Genomic DNA, 18,400 nt, shown 5'->3' on the forward strand with positions numbered 1-18,400 from the left:
CTATTATGGGGTAACGGGGCCAATACGTGCCAGTTAGCGTACCTTCGGCGACACTTTCACCGGAAGCGGTGACACTGAGACGCCGCATTGCACTTTTGGCATGCGTGGCCCATCGGGCCGAACAAGTCTGCCAAGTTTCGTCGCTGTGGGTCACCTACTCCGAGAGATAATCGCGACTTCAGGCTCCTATTATGGGGTAACGGGGCCAATACGTGCCAGTTAGCGTACCTTCGGCGACACTTTCACCGGAAGCGGTGACACTGAGACGCCGCATTGCACTTTTGGCATGCGTGGCCCATCGGGCCGAACAAGTCTGCCAAGTTTCGTCGCTGTGGGTCACCTACTCCGAGAGATAATCGCGACTTCAGGCTTCTATTATGGGGTAACGGGGCCAATACGTGCCAGTTAGCGTACCTTCGGCGACACTTTCACCGGAAGCGGCGACACTGAGACGCCGCATTGCACTTTTGGCATGCGTGGCCCATCGGGCCGAACAAGTCTGCCAAGTTTCGTCGCTGTGGGTCACCTACTCCGAGAGATAATCGCGACTTCAGGCTCCTATTATGGGGTAACGGGGCCAATACGTGCGAGTTAGCGTATCTTCGGCGACACTTTCACCGGAAGCGGTGACACTGAGACGCCGCATTGCACTTTTGGCATGCGTGGCCCATCGGGCCGAACAAGTCTGCCAAGTTTCGTCGCTGTGGGTCACCTACTCCGAGAGATAATCGCGACTTCAGGCTCCTATTATGGGGTAACGGGGCCAATACGTGCCAGTTAGCGTACCTTCGGCGACACTTTCACCGGAAGCGGTAACACTGAGACGCCGCATTGCACTTTTGGCATGCGTGGCCCATCGGGCCGAACAAGTCTGCCAAGTTTCGTCGCTGTGGGTCACCTACTCCGAGAGATAATCGCGACTTCAGGCTCCTATTATGGGGTAACGGGGCCAATACGTGCGAGTTAGCGTACCTTCGGCGACACTTTCACCGGAAGCGGTGACACTGAGACGCCGCATTGCACTTTTGGCATGCGTGGCCCATCGGGCCGAACAAGTCTGCCAAGTTTCGTCGCTGTGGGTCACCTACTCCGAGAGATAATCGCGACTTCAGGCTCCTATTATGGGGTAACGGGGCCAATACGTGCCAGTTAGCGTACCTTCGGCGACACTTTCACCGGAAGCGGTGACACTGAGACGCCGCATTGCACTTTTGGCATGCGTGGCTCATCGGGCCGAACAAGTCTGCCAAGTTTCGTCGCTGTGGGTCACCTAAACCGAGAGATAATCGCGACTTCAGGCTCCTATTATGGGGTAACGGGGCCAATACGTGCCAGTTAGCGTACCTTCGGCGACACTTTCACCGGAAGCGGTGCGCTGAGACGCCGCATTGCACTTTTGGCATGCGTGGCCCATCGGGCCGAACAAGTCTGCCAAGTTTCGTCGCTGTGGGTCACCTACTCCGAGAGGTGGTAGGTGTTCTGGACACTACTCAGAGTTCTGGAATATCGAAACCATCGGAATTATAGATTCACCTGAAAGTGGTGATGACGAAAAAGCTATGCTAAACTTCAAAGAGACATTTAGGCGAGAGAATGGTAGATATAGCGTAACATGGCCTTGGAAAGGTAACAGTGAGGAACTCCCAGAAAATCGCGGGTTAGCTTTGGGTCGACTTAGGTCACTTGTGAAAAGAATTCAAAAAGAATCTGATTTGATGGAAAGATATGATAACGTGATAAAGGACCAAGTTGAAAAGGGTATTATCGAAAAGGTTGAACGTAATTCATACAGTGGATCAAAGCATTATATTCCTCACCATGTAGTGATTACAGCAGATACGACCACGACGAAATTGAGAGTAGTCTACGATGCTTCTGCAAAAGTCAGAAAACAAGGTAAATAATTCAGTCTAAATAAACGGTTGCGTCTATCCAAATGATCAGTTTGCCACATCATCTGATGATAACGCACATTTATTCTGGTTTAAAAGCCATCTGTAAACACTCGATTGAAATTAAGTGAGCCTTATAAACTGATCAAACGCGCTATTGGTACATTTTGTATCGTAAAAATGTCATATTACGATATATTGTTGTATTGCGTCGTTATACTTGCCCGTTCTTTATGGAAAGTTCGATTGTAAACAATTACACCGAAACACATTATTATATATTTTTATAATTACGAAAGTGATATAATGATAAGAACATAAGGTATAGCAGTCTATAAACTACCCGCTACCGACATAATGGAAAGACGGCATTTGTCCGAAGGCTAGCGCTGACGACAAGACACATATCTTTATCAAAGATTAAAATGTTACATATCGAGTGATCGTGGGATATAGATATTAATATATTAAAATGAAATAAGGATTTGTTTTATATGAGTTTGATTTGTAAGTTATTTAAAAAAAGGGGCTTATGATTTAAGGTTTCTTATTTTTAGATGTCTACTACCAGATAAACACACCATTTAATTGCGTAAATAATGCGTGTTTCTTACTGTTCTCACTGATACTCATCTTTTTAGGAAAGTATGCATTCGTTATGAATTACATACATACATATTAACTTACTGGAAGTGGGAAACTAATGCTGATATGTGAGTTACAGGTTAATTGACTAATATCAGAACCCGTATTCAACAACCCATAATTCTAAGACTTTGGATTTTGCAGGCTCTTCATTCTTCAAGACGTTAATAAATATATCCATGCAAACAGCCGTATCCGAGGTAAATATAAAAGGGACTCAAGTTACATCAATTATTAATCTATTTACACGTTTACCTAATATTACACTACAAGTGAACCATATTCCAAAAAGTGCCTTCCAGATTAATAGCAACGTTTTTAAATCTTTTGCCGGTTCCTATATTGTAAAACAAACATTTTTGTTGATTTTCATCAATACCGAGTCTCCGCAGTTTCTTCTTGATGGGTAGCAATGTTTTGTTTAGGATTTGACACGGTAACCTAGTAGTACACAAAAGACCCAACATACCATATAAAAAAAGACATTTAGATGTAGATTTATCATGTTTGAGTAATATTTAAGGCTATGGAAACAATGACACTTATTTTTTATGATTTGACCTTGTGAACGAGTTTCGTGAACGTGATCTATATTGGTTTTAACACGATATAGATGTTGCCAATATTAACATTCTGATCAAGAATCATCGTGTTTGAGTCATGTATGTAGTTTATAGAAAACAATCAATGTTTGTCTTAGATTTGACCTGGTTATCTAGTTTAACGCAAGTTCCCATATTCGAACTCACTAAGACGTTTTCGAGATATACATTATTACGAAGTTGTATCAATTATTTGAAATAAGTGTGGCCGTTGAAGTGAAAATACTGATTTTCTAAGATATGACATGAAAATATAGCTTTTGAAAGCCAAGAATCGAACTCGGCTTTGATTTTGTCAAGATCAAAGTCTCGAACGTTTCTTCGAGATTGAGTCATACATGCAGCTGCTATAGTAGTGACACATTTGACCAAATTTCAGACGCGCGAGATCAAGATTAAAACTTGGCCTAGGCATTATCCAGATAAACTAGCTGACCCAGTTTCGTCAAGATTAAGTCTTAAATATGAGCGGAAACAAGGTTTAACTAACATTTTACATGGTGACCTAGTTTTTGGACGCATTACCGATTCGAAGACGACATTAAGTGTTGACTGTGGCGTCTTAAGGAAAACAATGTTTGTATAAGTGGTGCCCAGTTTTTTTGACACACGAGAGCCATATTCAAACTTTAACCTATGGTTACTTAATCTATGGTAACTGTGCATGTTTTTTACGTAGTGCATATGGTATAATAGAGTAGTTTTAAAGTATAAATGAGTAGTTTTGATCGATTTCTTTTGAAACAGTGTTGCAAAATGTATTTGTATCTGCGATACGTAAAATGTTCTTATGTAAAGCGCATTTGAACGTGCACTCTTGCATGAAAAGAGCGCTATATAAATCCGGTATAATAATAATAATACTACTAATAATAAGAATGACTATATAGACACACGGCGAACATACAGCCAAGTAAAACTCTGTGGTCGTTGTTATATTATAGCAGTTGTATTAGTTATTTAAAACTCGTATAATATGATTGAAGAATGGTAATTTAATGTTTCAAAAAGTGAAAAACGTGACAAAAATCGTTGAAAATATTTGTCGTCATGCCTTCGAAATTCTCAATTTCAACCATTTGAGTAATGTTAACATACAATAGAACATCAAATAGAAAGAACATGTATTTGGAAGCTAAGGTAGATACTGGATTGATTATTCACTATTGAAACATAAATTGTTTACTCGTGACTACGCAATTATTGATAACAGTTATTTCATGTATCACTCGTAAAATAAAACAAATAAATTTAATATTTTACAAACATGTAATAGAAAATTAATTAAAGTTTTGGAATCATTAATGGTTGCTACTAAAGATTAAAGAAACACATTTTTGACGTGTATGTATTTTACTAAGGCTTTACAAGGCTGAACACAGGCTTTTCAAGGCTGAACACAAATAAAAACGCATGAAAGCTGTATAAAATTTGGACATAAATATGGGCTTATAACGGTTCACTTCCTAGGAGTCTCAAAACGGTTTACTTACAAATATTGGCAATATGCATGAAAATATTTTTGAAATAAATTTCACAATGCAATCAATTTCTTTTTTGAATTAGTAGTTTCAACTTTTAGGTGTAATTGATCAAAACAGCATTGAAAATCATATAAATAAGCATTATTTCTTATCATAATATAGGCATGCACATGCTATCAATACAATCGATTCATTTTTAACACTACATTTAACCTGTAGCCAAAAAGCCGCTAAAGCTTTAACAAGTGCTATGTAACAACAACACTAAACCGTCCAAATGGACTAATGAAATTATTTACTCACTTTGAGGCATGTGAGGCACACAGCGATCAATGATTTCGTTCATAATTTATTTTAGCAATCCTTTCTTTCTCTCCGTTAACCCCTATGGACATTAAAAGAATAAAGCCAAATGTATGCGTTATAATCAGGCAAGTAACCAAAAGCCATATTTGAATAAAATTCATATTTAAATGGGGACGTGGCCCCGTAAAAAGCTTAATATGAAAAAGCATACTTTGTTAAAACGTGTGGTATAGCTTGCACTGTCCACGCCTACTTGCAGGACACGCCTACGGCATGAATGACTCTTTGATAGCATGTTCAGGGACAGACTGTTTTGTATGCTTGACGAGTACGGATGTAAATAAAACCAGTATAACCTTCAATGGTGTTTGTTCCTTAAATGGAGTTCCTTTAATGGTGCTAACTAGTGTATTCTGTAGATGAAACACTACAATTGGCGACGAGGATATTAAACGTTCAATTACATTGTCTTAAATGATGGAAAAAGAAAACGACTATTTGCCCCGATTCGATGTGCATGGTGAACCGTCGGGATTAGCGGCAAAGTGGAAACGTTGGTTTCGAGCGTTTGAACTGTATGTTGTCGGGAAAGGAATTAAAGACAATGACCGTAAACATGCATTGTTGCTTCACATGGCTGGCATGGAAGTGCAGGATGTATTCTATACTTTGCCGGAAGGAGAGGGAGCAAACGTTTATGCTAGAGCCGTCGATGCGCTAAGCAAGCATTTCGCGCCACAATCGAATGTTCCTTACGAAAGACATATGTTCCGGAAGTTAGATCAGTCGCCGACAGAATCCGTAGATCAATATATCACACGGTTGCGACAGAAAGCAGAGACGTGTGAATTTGAGAACACAGATGAGCAAATTAGAGATCAGGTGATTGAGAAGTGCATTTCAAGTGAATTAAGACGGAAACTTCTGCAAAAAGGACGGGATTTAACCCTGACAGAATTGCGTTCCATTGCGAGAACATTAGAAAATGCTGAACATCAGGCAAAATGCATTGAGCAAAGCCCACAGGCGGTAAACACAACAACAAGCCGAACAACAAAAGGTACGTTTGCACGGAAAAATCGTATTCAAAATGACGTTCAATGTTTTAAATGTGGGAAACGGGGTCAAATTGCAAAAGACAGCACGTGTCCAGCGCGTGGAAAGCACTGCAATAAGTGTGGCAAGATAGGACATTTTGCGATTAAATGCCGATCGGGTGAAAAGTCGAAAAAGAAACCGCCTACTGTGCGTCAAGTTGTGGACACAACTGATGACAGACAGTTCACGTTTACTGTACAAAATAAGTACCCGACAGCAACATCGATAATGGTCGAAATTGGTGGTGTACAAATAAAGGCGATCATTGATTCCGGTTCCAGCTGCAACATTGTGGATAGGAAAACGTGGGAGTTCTTGAAACGAAATGACATAAAATGCAGGGACGAGCCAAGGAAAACAGAACTGTATGCCTATGGATCTAAGGAACCACTGAAGACTGCTGGTGTATTTTGGACAACGATTGTTTACAAGGGTGTAGCGGTAGATGATGCAGAATTTGTTGTCATTGAGGGATCCGGACAGTCCTTATTAAGCTGTGATACAGCTATGCGACTTGGCGTACTTAAAATAGTGCGTCAAATGGAAACCCCTGGAATATCGGATGTTGTTAATAATTACAACGAATTATTTACGGGACTTGGAAAACTGAAATGTTATCAACTTGAAGTGCCCATTGACCAGGCTGTAACACCTGTAGTGCAACCGACCAGACGCGTGCCATATCAGTTACGAGAGAAGTTGGAAGCTAAAATCAAAGAATTACTCGACTCAGATGTCATTGAACCCGTAAGTGAACCGTCGAAGTGGGTGTCCCCTGTCGTCATAATACCAAAGAATGATGGCGACATTCGACTTTGCGTTGACATGAGGCAGGCAAACAGAGTCATACAAAGGACTAGGTATCCAATACCAACAGTGGACGAAGTGTTGCAGGAAATGAATAACAGCAAGTATTTCAGCAAACTGGACATTAAAAACGCGTATCATCAAATTGAACTGTCCCCAGAATCACGAGAAATCACGACGTTTACAACACACAGTGGACTTTTCAGGTATAAACGTTTAATGTTTGGAATATCATGTGCTCCAGAGATGTACCAGATGATTTTGCAACAAACATTGCAAGGCTGTGAGGGTGTTAACAGCATTGCCGATGATATTATTGTCCATACTGCAACGAAAAAACAACATGATAAATGTTTAAATAATGTGCTATGTGTATTGAGAGACAAAGGTTTTACACTTAACAAGGAAAAATGTCAATTTTACATGAATAAGTTAGTGTTTATGGGTCATGAGCTGTCTGAGAGAGGGATAGGGGCAACGCAGGTCAAGGTCGATGCTGTAGTAAACGCGCCTGAGCCGCGAAACGCGAGCGAGGTTCGAAGTTTCCTCGGTTTAGTGAATTTTTGCGCAAGATTCATACCGAATTTGTCTACGATTTCCGCGCCGTTAAATGATCTGTTAAGAAAGAAAACGGTGTTTAAATGGGGTCGGTCTCAACAGGACGCGTTCAAAGAATTAAAAAGAAGGCTAGCATGTGCCGAAACATTGGGGTATTACGATAAAACCGCGCCGACAAAGGTCATAGTCGATGCGAGTCCTGTAGGACTAGGTGCTGTGCTCGTGCAGGTTCAAAATGGGGAAAACCGCGTAATAAGTTTTGCCAGTAGACGCTTAACTGATGTTGAGAGGAGATACTCACAAACTGAAAAAGAGGGTTTAGGCGTAGTGTGGGCATTAGAGCGTTTTCATCCATGGCTTTATGGTATCGAGTTCGAGCTTCTTACTGACCACAAGCCACTTGAATACATTTACGGACCAAGGTCAAAACCGTGCGCTAGACTTGAGCGATGGGTTCTTAGGCTGCAACCGTACCGATTTACGGTTAAACATGTGAACGGTCGAGACAATATTGCAGACGCACTGTCGCGACTTCCGCTCAAGCACAGTTCTAGGACAATAGATAGTGTAGATGACCACGAATACATTAAATTTGTTGCGCGCGAAGCAACACCCAGTGCTATGACCACTCGAGAAATAGAAGAGGTATCATTTCGTGATGATGAGATAAGCAGATTACGCGAAAGCGTGACGAACGGGACGTGGGATAAACACGAGCAAAATCAGTTCATACATATCAAAGATGAACTGTGTGTAATTGGTTACTTAGTACTTAGGGGTACGCGAATCGTTGTCCCGCGTGAATTACGCAAACGCGTATTAGACTTAGGTCACGTAGGTCATCCGGGAATCGTGTTGATGAAAAGCAACTTGAGGACCAAAGTTTGGTGGCCGGGTATTGATAAGGAAATTGAAAATTACTGTAAAACGTGTTATGGCTGTCAGTTGGTAAGCCAGTCAACAAATCCCGAACCGATGACGAGAACCGAGCTACCAAGTGCCCCATGGCAAGATTTCGCCGCGGACGTATTAGGTCCGTTGCCATCAGGTGATTACATTTTTGTTTGTGTCGACTATTACAGTAGGTATGTAGAGCTTGAGGTCACCAAAGTAATAACTAGCGAAAAACTAGTGTCAATATTAAGGAAATGGTTTTTGACGCATGGCTTGCCATTATCTCTACGTACAGACAATGCTAGTAGTTTTGTTTGCGAGCATTTCGAAAATTATTTGCAGTCTCAAGGAATCGAACACAGGCGAAATACTCCCTTGTGGCCGCAAGCAAATGGGGAGGTTGAACGTCAGAACCGTTCAATACTAAAGCGATTACGCATATCTCAAAGTCAAAATCGTAATTGGCGATTAGACCTCGATGATTACCTGATAATGTATCGAAGCACACCCAATTCAGTAACGGGTATGTCACCTGCTGAGATGCTGTTCGGTCGTAAGATAAGAACATGTGTTCCTGAAATTAATACGTATAGGCGGGAAGATAGCGAAATACGTGATCGTGATTCCGAGAAAAAGGGGAAAGGGAAAGTATACTCAGACGCGAAACGAAATGCAAAAGAGAGCGAAATTGTACCAGGCGACAAGGTTCTTCTGAAGCAAAATAGAAACAATAAACTCGACACTCCGTTCAGTTCCGATAAGTACAGAGTTATAGATAAGAACGGGAATAGCGTGGTTGTACGTGCCGATGATGGTACCGAGTATCGGCGAAATGTAACGCATATGAAAAAAAAGAATGAACACAATCCTCAGACAGACTCAAATGTAAACAATTCTAAAAGTGAACATTGTCAAATTAATGTATCATCTGCGGGTAAAGACAGACCGATAAGGGTTCGGAAAATGCCCGAGAAATTTAATGATTTCAAACTGGTGTAAATGCACCGCTAAATAGGCATGTAATTTACTGGTGTTCATTCGAGACAACACACGTGGCGCTTATCCCGCGGATGCTAGTAAATTTCTATTAAACTGACATGTGTATCATGCTCCGAGTGTAAAATGGCTTATAAACGGAAATTTATTAACAGCCAGTGTGGTCGCTCATTACTTTCATGTTAACGATAAAAGGGAATTGTGTGAGAACATTGCTAGTACAAGCGGCGTGCTATTTTATTTTCATTGATAAAATGTTTTCATTTGTGATGTTTTTGTTTTGATTAAATTTAGTTTAGATTGTTTCATAAATGCATGGTGTAATTTGTTATCATGAATTGTTTGTGAACGTATGGGTTTATGTTAAGAGTATGTATTTGTTGATCATGCATTATTTGGTTTGAAAAAAAGGAGGGATTGTGGTATAGCTTGCACTGGCCACGCCTACTTGCAGGACACGCCTACGGCATGAATGCCTCTTTGATAGCATGTTCAGGGACAGACTGTTTTGTATGCTTGACGAGTACGGATGTAAATAAAACCAGTATAACCTTCAATGGTGTTTGTTCCTTAAATGGAGTTCCTTTAATGGTGCTAACTAGTGTATTCTGTAGATGAAACACTACAAAACGTATATTTATTTTTGTGTTGGGGATTGTTCTTTTGCAGCGTTTGTGCTATTTTATAATACAAAACCAACATACATTTTCAATAAGGGACAGTTGCTCGAACGAACTAAACAAGTACCGTTATTACTTTCTCTCTGCATAATTACTAGCTGTGTATATTAAAACATTACATGTATGATGCACATACCCTTAGTAGTCTAGTAATGTAAATATGTAAATATGTTGTATTTCCATGAACAGATACACGTTGATATTTAACATGATTTCAAAAGTAGTTTAGTATTTTCCTCGGAGGCAAAATCAGTTGTTATGATACACGTAATCTGCATATTATAACCATAGAAATAACAGTTACACGGAGATATAGGCAATTTTCTCCAGGAATATATATATATGAAAAGTCGATACGCACTCATGTAAGTAATATATGAAAAAAGAGCAATAAACATTACAAGAAAGTATAAGTTACCATTCACTTGTGTTTTAATTAAGGCAAGTTTCGAATGAACATAGGCAATACGACATCATACATCCAAAACAACAATAAAGCAATGTAGAGCAATAAAAAATAAAAAACACAAACGAACTGAACATAATTCTTACGAACATGATAAGTTCAATACGGTAAAAACGTAACAAATAAATACGCTTCTTCTCACATAAAGGCAATCCAAACTAAGATTTCAGTGTTGACATAGATTGTCGGTGGGATTGTTGGCACAACCCTAAATAAACTATAAAACGGCTTAAATAATAAATTGATTGAAAGTTTGAATCAATAAGAAGATAACGATCGAGCTGTGCATTTTAGTGATGGTTTACGTTTTAACATGGAAAGGTATTATACATAACAGAAATATACCATAAGTTGTCGTTTATACAAATGGCTTTCATAAATATGTATCTAAAAAATGCATGGAAGGGCACGGACTTTTAAAACATATTGCTATGTTCACACTTATAAACCCACTCGAGTTGGCGCAACAAATAAATATAAAGTTTAGCGCACGGATTCCTTAAAAAGTCAAAAATCACATGGATACATATCGTAGCTTCTTTATGTGGATTGAAAGTCAAATAAACTTATTTATATCAATATAAGTTAAACAACAAACACACAACACCATTGTATTTTATTCTTCAATTTATAACAGTTCATTTAAAAAAAGCTGTAAAAATATCAAAGTATTAAGGCCTCCAGTTAAACAGAGTGTCCACATTGTGACAGGCTAAACCGTTTAATGACTAGTTTTGTTATGACACGTTTGAATCTTTGTCAGAAACATTTTCTTGTGCTTTTTCGTGAACGACCAAAATGCGATTGGAATGTATGTCTTTGTAAAGAGCTTAACACAGCAATTTTGTGTTCTGAAATTTTAAGCTTATTCCTTTATAAAAGTATTCAGTTTGAAAAATGACTCGCAATGGTGTTTACTATGAAATATTAAATAAAATGTGTATATTCATATTTGAGAAAATATACACGATTGACACTCTGAAATTAAATTATTAAACTTTCATTTTTATTTTTTTGTATTCCTCACAAGTATACATTGCGCTATATACACACCGGAAAAACACTACCAATAATCTACGAAAATTAATGATATCCTGTTTAAATAGCAATGCTATAGATACGTTGAAATGTACACCCTATCAAATACATGCAATATAGACGCGCATTCTATGCACCAATACACACACAACAAGAGGGCAATGATGGCCCTGTATCGCTCCATTGTTTTTTATGCGAAAAAAAAGTGCAATGCACATGGGTTAAAATGTGCTCAAGCATGTGACTTTCTCTTTCTATCCCTCGTCCCACTGGGCGCTTAAAGTTGGAAGGGTGAGCATTTTTATATATGGAAAACGTTACTACGGTGTTAACTAAACAGACTTAAAAGCCCGGGAATTGTCGCACAGGTTCTTGCTTATAACGTAGGTACATTTTTCCCTCCAATAGATATTGTCGTTCTTTCTATTTCACATATTTTTAGATGCTGAAGATCAAATCTACGCATGTTCTACAAGATTAATGAAAGTTCCTTCATTCAATCATGGTAGCCCTATGCCCAATGGTTATGGAAAGGAAGATTTTTTAAATTTGCACAGAGAGGCTTTATATAAGCATATGTTCAGTTTTGTGATCCACGGGGCAGGGCCAAATTTGAGCCCATGGGAATAATTTGAACACACTTGGTAGAGGACTATTAGATGTCACTACATACCAAATTAAGTAGCCCTAGGCTCTATAATTATGAACAAGAAGATTTTTAAAGTTTGCACAAAATAGGCCGAATTTAAGCATATGTTTATTTTGGTGACACCCGGGGCAGGGTCAAATTTGACCCCAGGGGCATAATTGGACCAAAACTTGGTAGATTACTTTAAGATTTTTATACAGTCCAAATTTGGTAGAAATAGGCCAAATGGTTATGGACAAGTAGATTTTTAAAATTTGCACAAAATAGTCCCAATATAAGCAATTTTGTGACCCCTGGGGAACGGTCAAATTTGATCCCAGGGGCTTAATTTGAAAAAACTTGGTAGAGGACTATTATATGTCACTACATACCCAATTTGGTAGCCCTTTGCCATACGGTTATGGACAATATTTTTTTAAGTTTGCACATAATATTGGTGCGGATTTCACATGTCGATTTCATCCTTCTGGTCATTTTCTTCTGTTTACAGGATTTTTGCACTGTGGAGTAGGGTGCGTACAATCGATCGTTTGTGTTCAAGGTGGTGGTTGGACTGACAGTTCAGATACTGGTCGGTCTACGTCGGCTTCCTTTAAACCGTGGTTTTCGTCGACACATCGTCTGCTACGTGAACACATTTCCAGGAACGGAATACGACCGTATGCTTCCACCTCTGATGTGAACTTACTATGTTATTCATTTGAGTTGATGTGATCCGTGAAATCGTGGATATCGTATTCATTGATTTTTGTCATGGTGTCGTCCACGTACAGAGGAACGGTGTGTTCCGGGCAGTTTCCAAAGCCTGCTTCTCAAAGAACTCCATATATAAGTTCGAGACGATCGGCGATACAGGAGATCCCATGGCCGCACCTTGCTTCTGTTGGAAGAATTGTTGATTGTATATGAAATATGTGCTACTAAGGAAGAGGTCTAACATCTCAATCAATTGTTCAACACTGAGCTCAGATCGTTCGTTGAGTTTGATGTCTTCAGCCAATTTGCTCTTGATCACTCTGAGTGCTTTAGGTACTGGAATTGAAGTGAAAAGTGCTGATACATCATATGATACCAGTTTCGTGCCTGGGGGTACTTCGAGATCCTTGATCTTCTGAACGAAATCCCCCGAGTTAAATATGTGGTGTTCCGTTTTACCCGCCAAAGGGCTAATGACCGAAGCAATGTATTTAGCGGTTACGTACAGTACGCCCCCTGTGCTTGATACAATGAGTCGTTAAAGAGTATCCTTTTTGTGAATTTTTCGAAGTCCGTATAGTTTTGGAACGTTCTCTGCTGTGGGATACACCCGGGGTGTATGACATTCTCCTCGTATCACGTGACCCTTTACCGGTCATGTGACTGTGACGTCAGTAAGCCAGTAATCAGCTGATAAAGAAGATGTGATATCTTCGAAAATTCCAAGGTAAACAAACTGGCTCTGAGTCCAAGAACTTACTCAATCATGCATCAACCAGTGCAGAGAAACCTCCATGACCGAATATCATTTGCGTTTCGTTTTTTGTATTGTTGATGATTTTCTACATTTTCGAGTGATTGATTCATCGGGAATCAAACGCAATAAGTCTCTAACCAATACGATCGTCATGAAAAAATCTCAACCTTGGTGCAACCGACAATCAAAACATGTCTGTGCGCACGCCGACCAGTCATCGATTTGAACCCTTCCTTGGCTTTTCTGTTTGAGTTTGAATGTAACTGCCGTGATACTTCCTTGACGTTGGTTGATATTTGCTTGGAGTGAAGGAAGATTATTAAAATAGACCAGACTATATTCAAAATATACTAATAAAAGCGTGTTGCAATGCTACTTTTTACACACTAAACGACATCATCAGATATTCCGCTCTATTCATCATGTACTAAAAATACGTAAAACATATGAATCCGATGTTTTCTGTTTATTTTATTATTATGCTTAACAATCGCCACAAATTAATACATTTAAATGGTCTTTAACTTGCTATATATTATCCTTTTATCAATATTCGTCATAAATGTTTGTAACGTAAGTCGTAAAATATTTGCAATGCGTTTAAACATATGCTATTGATGCAAACAAGAGCCTTTTAACGCTTTTCTTAAGCACTCTTACTCTTAATCGTTGCCTCGAAACAAAAAGTGTCGCGTCACTCAATGCGTACCTGTTACAAATAACCATGACACTTCTTAGATGAAATTTTGACTGTGTGGTTTCCAATAAAATCCAATAAGTTTTAGACTGGCACATTACACACACTGAGTATTGAAAGCCATATCTGGAGCTTTGGTCCGTGTACTACAGACTTCATCAGCAGAACGATTATCTACTGTTGGGAAACGTTAGCAACGCTAATTGTCGGGCTGAGCGATGTTAACATACGTAGATGACACCCACACAAAACAGAAGGTTGAACATGTCGAGGAGTTTACAGAGCACCAACTCCATTTACCCCGACATAATGTTCACGATGGAAAAAGAACAGAACGGCTCGCTAGCTTTCCTCTACACCAATACAATCAGACAACCGGACCGCAGCTTAAAAATCACTACAGAAAACCGGCACATACAGACCAATATTTAGATTTCAACTCCCACCTTCCGAATGAACACAAACTGCCAGTAGTAAGAACTCTTTTTGGCAGAGCTAAATCAATAATATCAGAAGAACAGGACATTAATAATAAAATGCAGCACGTCAGCCAGGCCTTGAAGTTGTGCCACTATCCGGAATGGGCACTGCAGAAAGGAAGAAACAGGCCAGCAAACCCAAGTCCAGTACGGAGAGCAAGAGAGTACAAGGGCAAACCAAGTCTTTAAGCCACATTAAACTCTAAGACAATTGCTAGTTCACCTTAAGGACAAACCAGACAAGAACGATATCTGCGGACTTTTTTACCATAACAACTGTGATGGCCATCCAAAGGAACAGTGTTCAATGGACAATATTGGTGAAACTGAACGAAATCAACAAGCACGATTTATGGAACACATGAGACCGAGTTCAACATCATCTGAGGTCTGAAGGCATATACTTGACTGTAAACCGAATCACACAATCACAATGAAGAACGTTAGGATTCTGGACCGTGAGCCATATTTGTTCGAGAGAGGGGTCAAGGGGGTTATTTACATCCATGCACTAAGACCGGCGCTAAACAAGGACGGGGACGCTACCAACTCTCGCAGACCTGGGACCGTACGTTTACATCGCTCACCCCGACAATTAGCGGTGTTAACGTTTCCCAATAGTAGATAATCATTCTGCTGATGAAGTACGTAGTACACGGACAAAAGCTCAATGTATGGCTTTCAATACTTAGTGTGTGTACTTTGACAGTCTAAAACTTATTGGATTAACAATGACACTTGTCACAAGCTTGGAAATGATATAAAAGTAGTCGAATGTAGCGCACATATGAAACTCCCAAAACTCTATAAGGATAGACATTCGTATCTACTGCTTTAAAAGCACAATACCAGCTTTAAGCATCAAATGAACTGGGCTCATTGCAAATCAGTGCAAATCATAGTGTATAAAAAGAGAATAAATGATTTCCGGGCTGTATGATTTACTAAACGAATATTCATACGTCACACGTCAACGAACATTTGTATATAACGGTTTAGTTTAGTTTCTCTGTTTCTTTATTTTAATCCCGCAACACTTGATTGGAATTTAGTGTACCTCATAAACTGATCATACGCTTTATTTGTCTATTTTGTATAGTTTACATGTCAGCTTGCGATAGATTGTTAGACTTCGTAGTTATTTTTACGCGTTCGTTTTGTGTGGTTCGCTTGTTTAAAGTTACCATCCTAGTTTTACCACTCCTGCAGTTTACTAGTTTTGACACTTTTGCGGTTTAACTGAATTCAGATTCGGGCCCGTATTCACAAACGAATTCTTCGATGTGAGAATAAAGAATATACTTCGATCCATGACAAATAAACCCAGCGTATGAATGTAAACAAACTACCACTGGTTATAATGTCAAATATTTACGTGATCACTCAATAACCAAAATCTTAAACAAACCTTCATGTCACTGTTTTCTATTATCGTTTTTGACTAGTCTGCTTTGATCGTGTACGTGAATAAAATATCCACCTGCAAAGCACATTATCTTAGGATTACATAGGAGGTTTATGAACTTATATTTTTTGGATATATCAAATAATTAAAATCATCAAGGAGACACAGGAATTCGATGCACATAAAACGTTATCAGTTCAATTTAAAATGATAGGATCGGAAAGACAACGACATGGGGTACAGCTATAAGCTTTTTATCAAAAACTAGGATTTATGCAGATTTCTCTTTAGATATACGATGTTAACACAAGCCTTGGGCTGTATTTGCATTGTGTGGGGCTTAATCTGTGCGATATGAAAAATATCGGCTTTTCGCCCACATAATCTCGTTATTCCCGCATTGTTGAGTTAAGAAAGATCCTATGTGTCAAATAACGATGAGAAATTGGGTGAAATATTTGGGTTTTCTTTATGTACGAAATATTGGCAAGTATATCAAAAAGATTAAATATTTGGATCTGGTGTATGTTTAACAACAAAGGAGTTACGATGCTGTTAACACAAGCCTTGGGCTGTATTTGCATTATTTATTGGTATCACAATGCTGATTAGCGGGTGCATACTTGAATAGTGACTTCTCCAATCCTAGGTTGTAATTCAGCCAATCAGAAATAAACAAGCATAGAACACTGACCAATGGGATTCATAACAGAGTTTCATGGGGCAAATGTTAGAGGGGAATAGGGCAGTTAGCGTTTAGACCTAGAGGTGGACAGATTAAAAAGACACAATCATGTAGCAATCACAACGTATTTGTATAACTGAAATATTAGTTAATTCAGACATTAAATTGGACTAGAAACTAGAAACTGATATATGGTGTTGTTGAATATTTTATCCTTCGTTATGCAGAGAAATTAATACTACTTGAGAGGGACGGACTTGTCCCATGCGTGACACGAGAAAATGGTAGTTAATGCAAATCTCGTTATCTTGGCAATACGCGCATGACGAGATATCGAATGATAGACTACACACCAGTAATTTAAGAGTAATGAACATTGCTAGTAACAATGTGTCGTTTATGAACTATGAACGATTACGGTACAGTCACATATTGTGAGATAAATATGAAAAGCCACAAACGTGTTGAAACTTTAAAATATATTACGCACACAATTAAATTATTTTAGGATCATTAAATAGTATAATAATACCGAAAGTAACGTCTGTTTTGGGAAAAAACGTTATAAAATAGACAAAACATTTTCAAACTCTAAATGTTTTATAACGCACTAGTGAAAATATTTATATAACGTATAACATTTTTTATTTGTCCGTTCCATTTTTTTTCCTTTATAGGAACTACAAAACGTAACATATAATAAATCTCTGAGAACAAATACGAGGGAATGTGAAGTGAACTTAATTAGTTAGTTTCAACTACGTTGTATTTGACAAAAACAACTGAAGATTTAAACTTTTTATTTGTTACGACGATTTTGATATTCATATTAAGGTAGCGCCACTGTAATGATTTCCCGCGATTTCTTCAAAGATCGAAGAGCCTTTTTACCTGTTTACTTATAAATATCTAATTTAAGCACGTACTTACGTGAAGTTGTCGTGGTCGAGTGGTTAAGGCGATAGACTCGAAATCTTTTGGGATCTTCCCGCGCAGGTTCGAATCCTGCCGACAACGCATAATTTTTGCGACACTTTTTATTTCTTTTGCAACGTAATTTGATTAAATATAGCATATAAGCTATGTTTATTGTGCTTATATGTGCTTATTCTTCAATTTTTTAAATTAAAAAAATGTTATGGCTAATGGCCCGTATGTCTATGGGTGATTTACTGCTGAAAATACGAATCGTGCGTGTCACATTTTTAAAAGTTCAAAATATTACTTAAATGATACTATTTTGAATTTTATGACACTTTGTGTTTAACCAAACCAATTTCTACTTGGCTGAAACCACTTACATTTCATGGCGCTCTTCCATAGATAACAAGATTTAAAAAATATATGTCTGTAAAAGAATACTTGTTTTATCTTATCACCTTTGCTGCATCTGCACACACCAACTGCATGTCAATATTTGGAAATTTGGATGAATTATGGAACGTTCATATACCCCAGGGGTGCAAATAAACTGGACAAAAGCCGAGCGTGTGGGTGGTTGTTTTGAAAAAAATCAGAACATTTTTTAAGTATGAAAAGCCTACCTAATAATGTGCATGTAATTCA

General features: G+C 38.7%; 1 protein-coding gene, 2 long non-coding RNA genes and 1 other non-coding gene across 5 annotated transcripts in view; 3 read left to right on the top strand and 1 right to left on the bottom strand.

The window, feature by feature from the left end:
- The window catches only part of LOC127867899 (uncharacterized), a 110,105-nt gene extending 99,489 nt beyond the window's left edge, over positions 1–10,616 (bottom strand). The window contains exons 1-2 of the long non-coding RNA XR_008043790.1: positions 10,535–10,616; positions 4,927–5,008 (exon numbers count right to left, since the gene is read on the bottom strand). This is a non-coding gene — a long non-coding RNA (uncharacterized LOC127867899). The remainder of the gene's footprint in view (positions 1–4,926; positions 5,009–10,534) is intronic.
- LOC127867884 (insulinoma-associated protein 1a-like) overlaps positions 1–18,400 on the top strand; it is a 499,447-nt gene that overhangs the window by 229,710 nt on the left and 251,337 nt on the right. The window lies entirely within an intron of this gene.
- Positions 1,502–13,974, top strand: LOC127867902 (uncharacterized). The gene is made up of 3 exons (XR_008043792.1): positions 1,502–1,896; positions 2,682–2,737; positions 12,606–13,974. It is a non-coding gene; the product is annotated as an uncharacterized LOC127867902 (long non-coding RNA).
- On the top strand, positions 17,770–17,851 carry Trnas-cga (transfer RNA serine (anticodon CGA)). Its single transcript has one exon. It is a non-coding gene; the product is annotated as a tRNA-Ser (tRNA).

Source organism: Dreissena polymorpha, chromosome 2, assembly GCF_020536995.1.
Source record: "Dreissena polymorpha isolate Duluth1 chromosome 2, UMN_Dpol_1.0, whole genome shotgun sequence".
NCBI lineage: Eukaryota > Metazoa > Mollusca > Bivalvia > Myida > Dreissenidae > Dreissena > Dreissena polymorpha.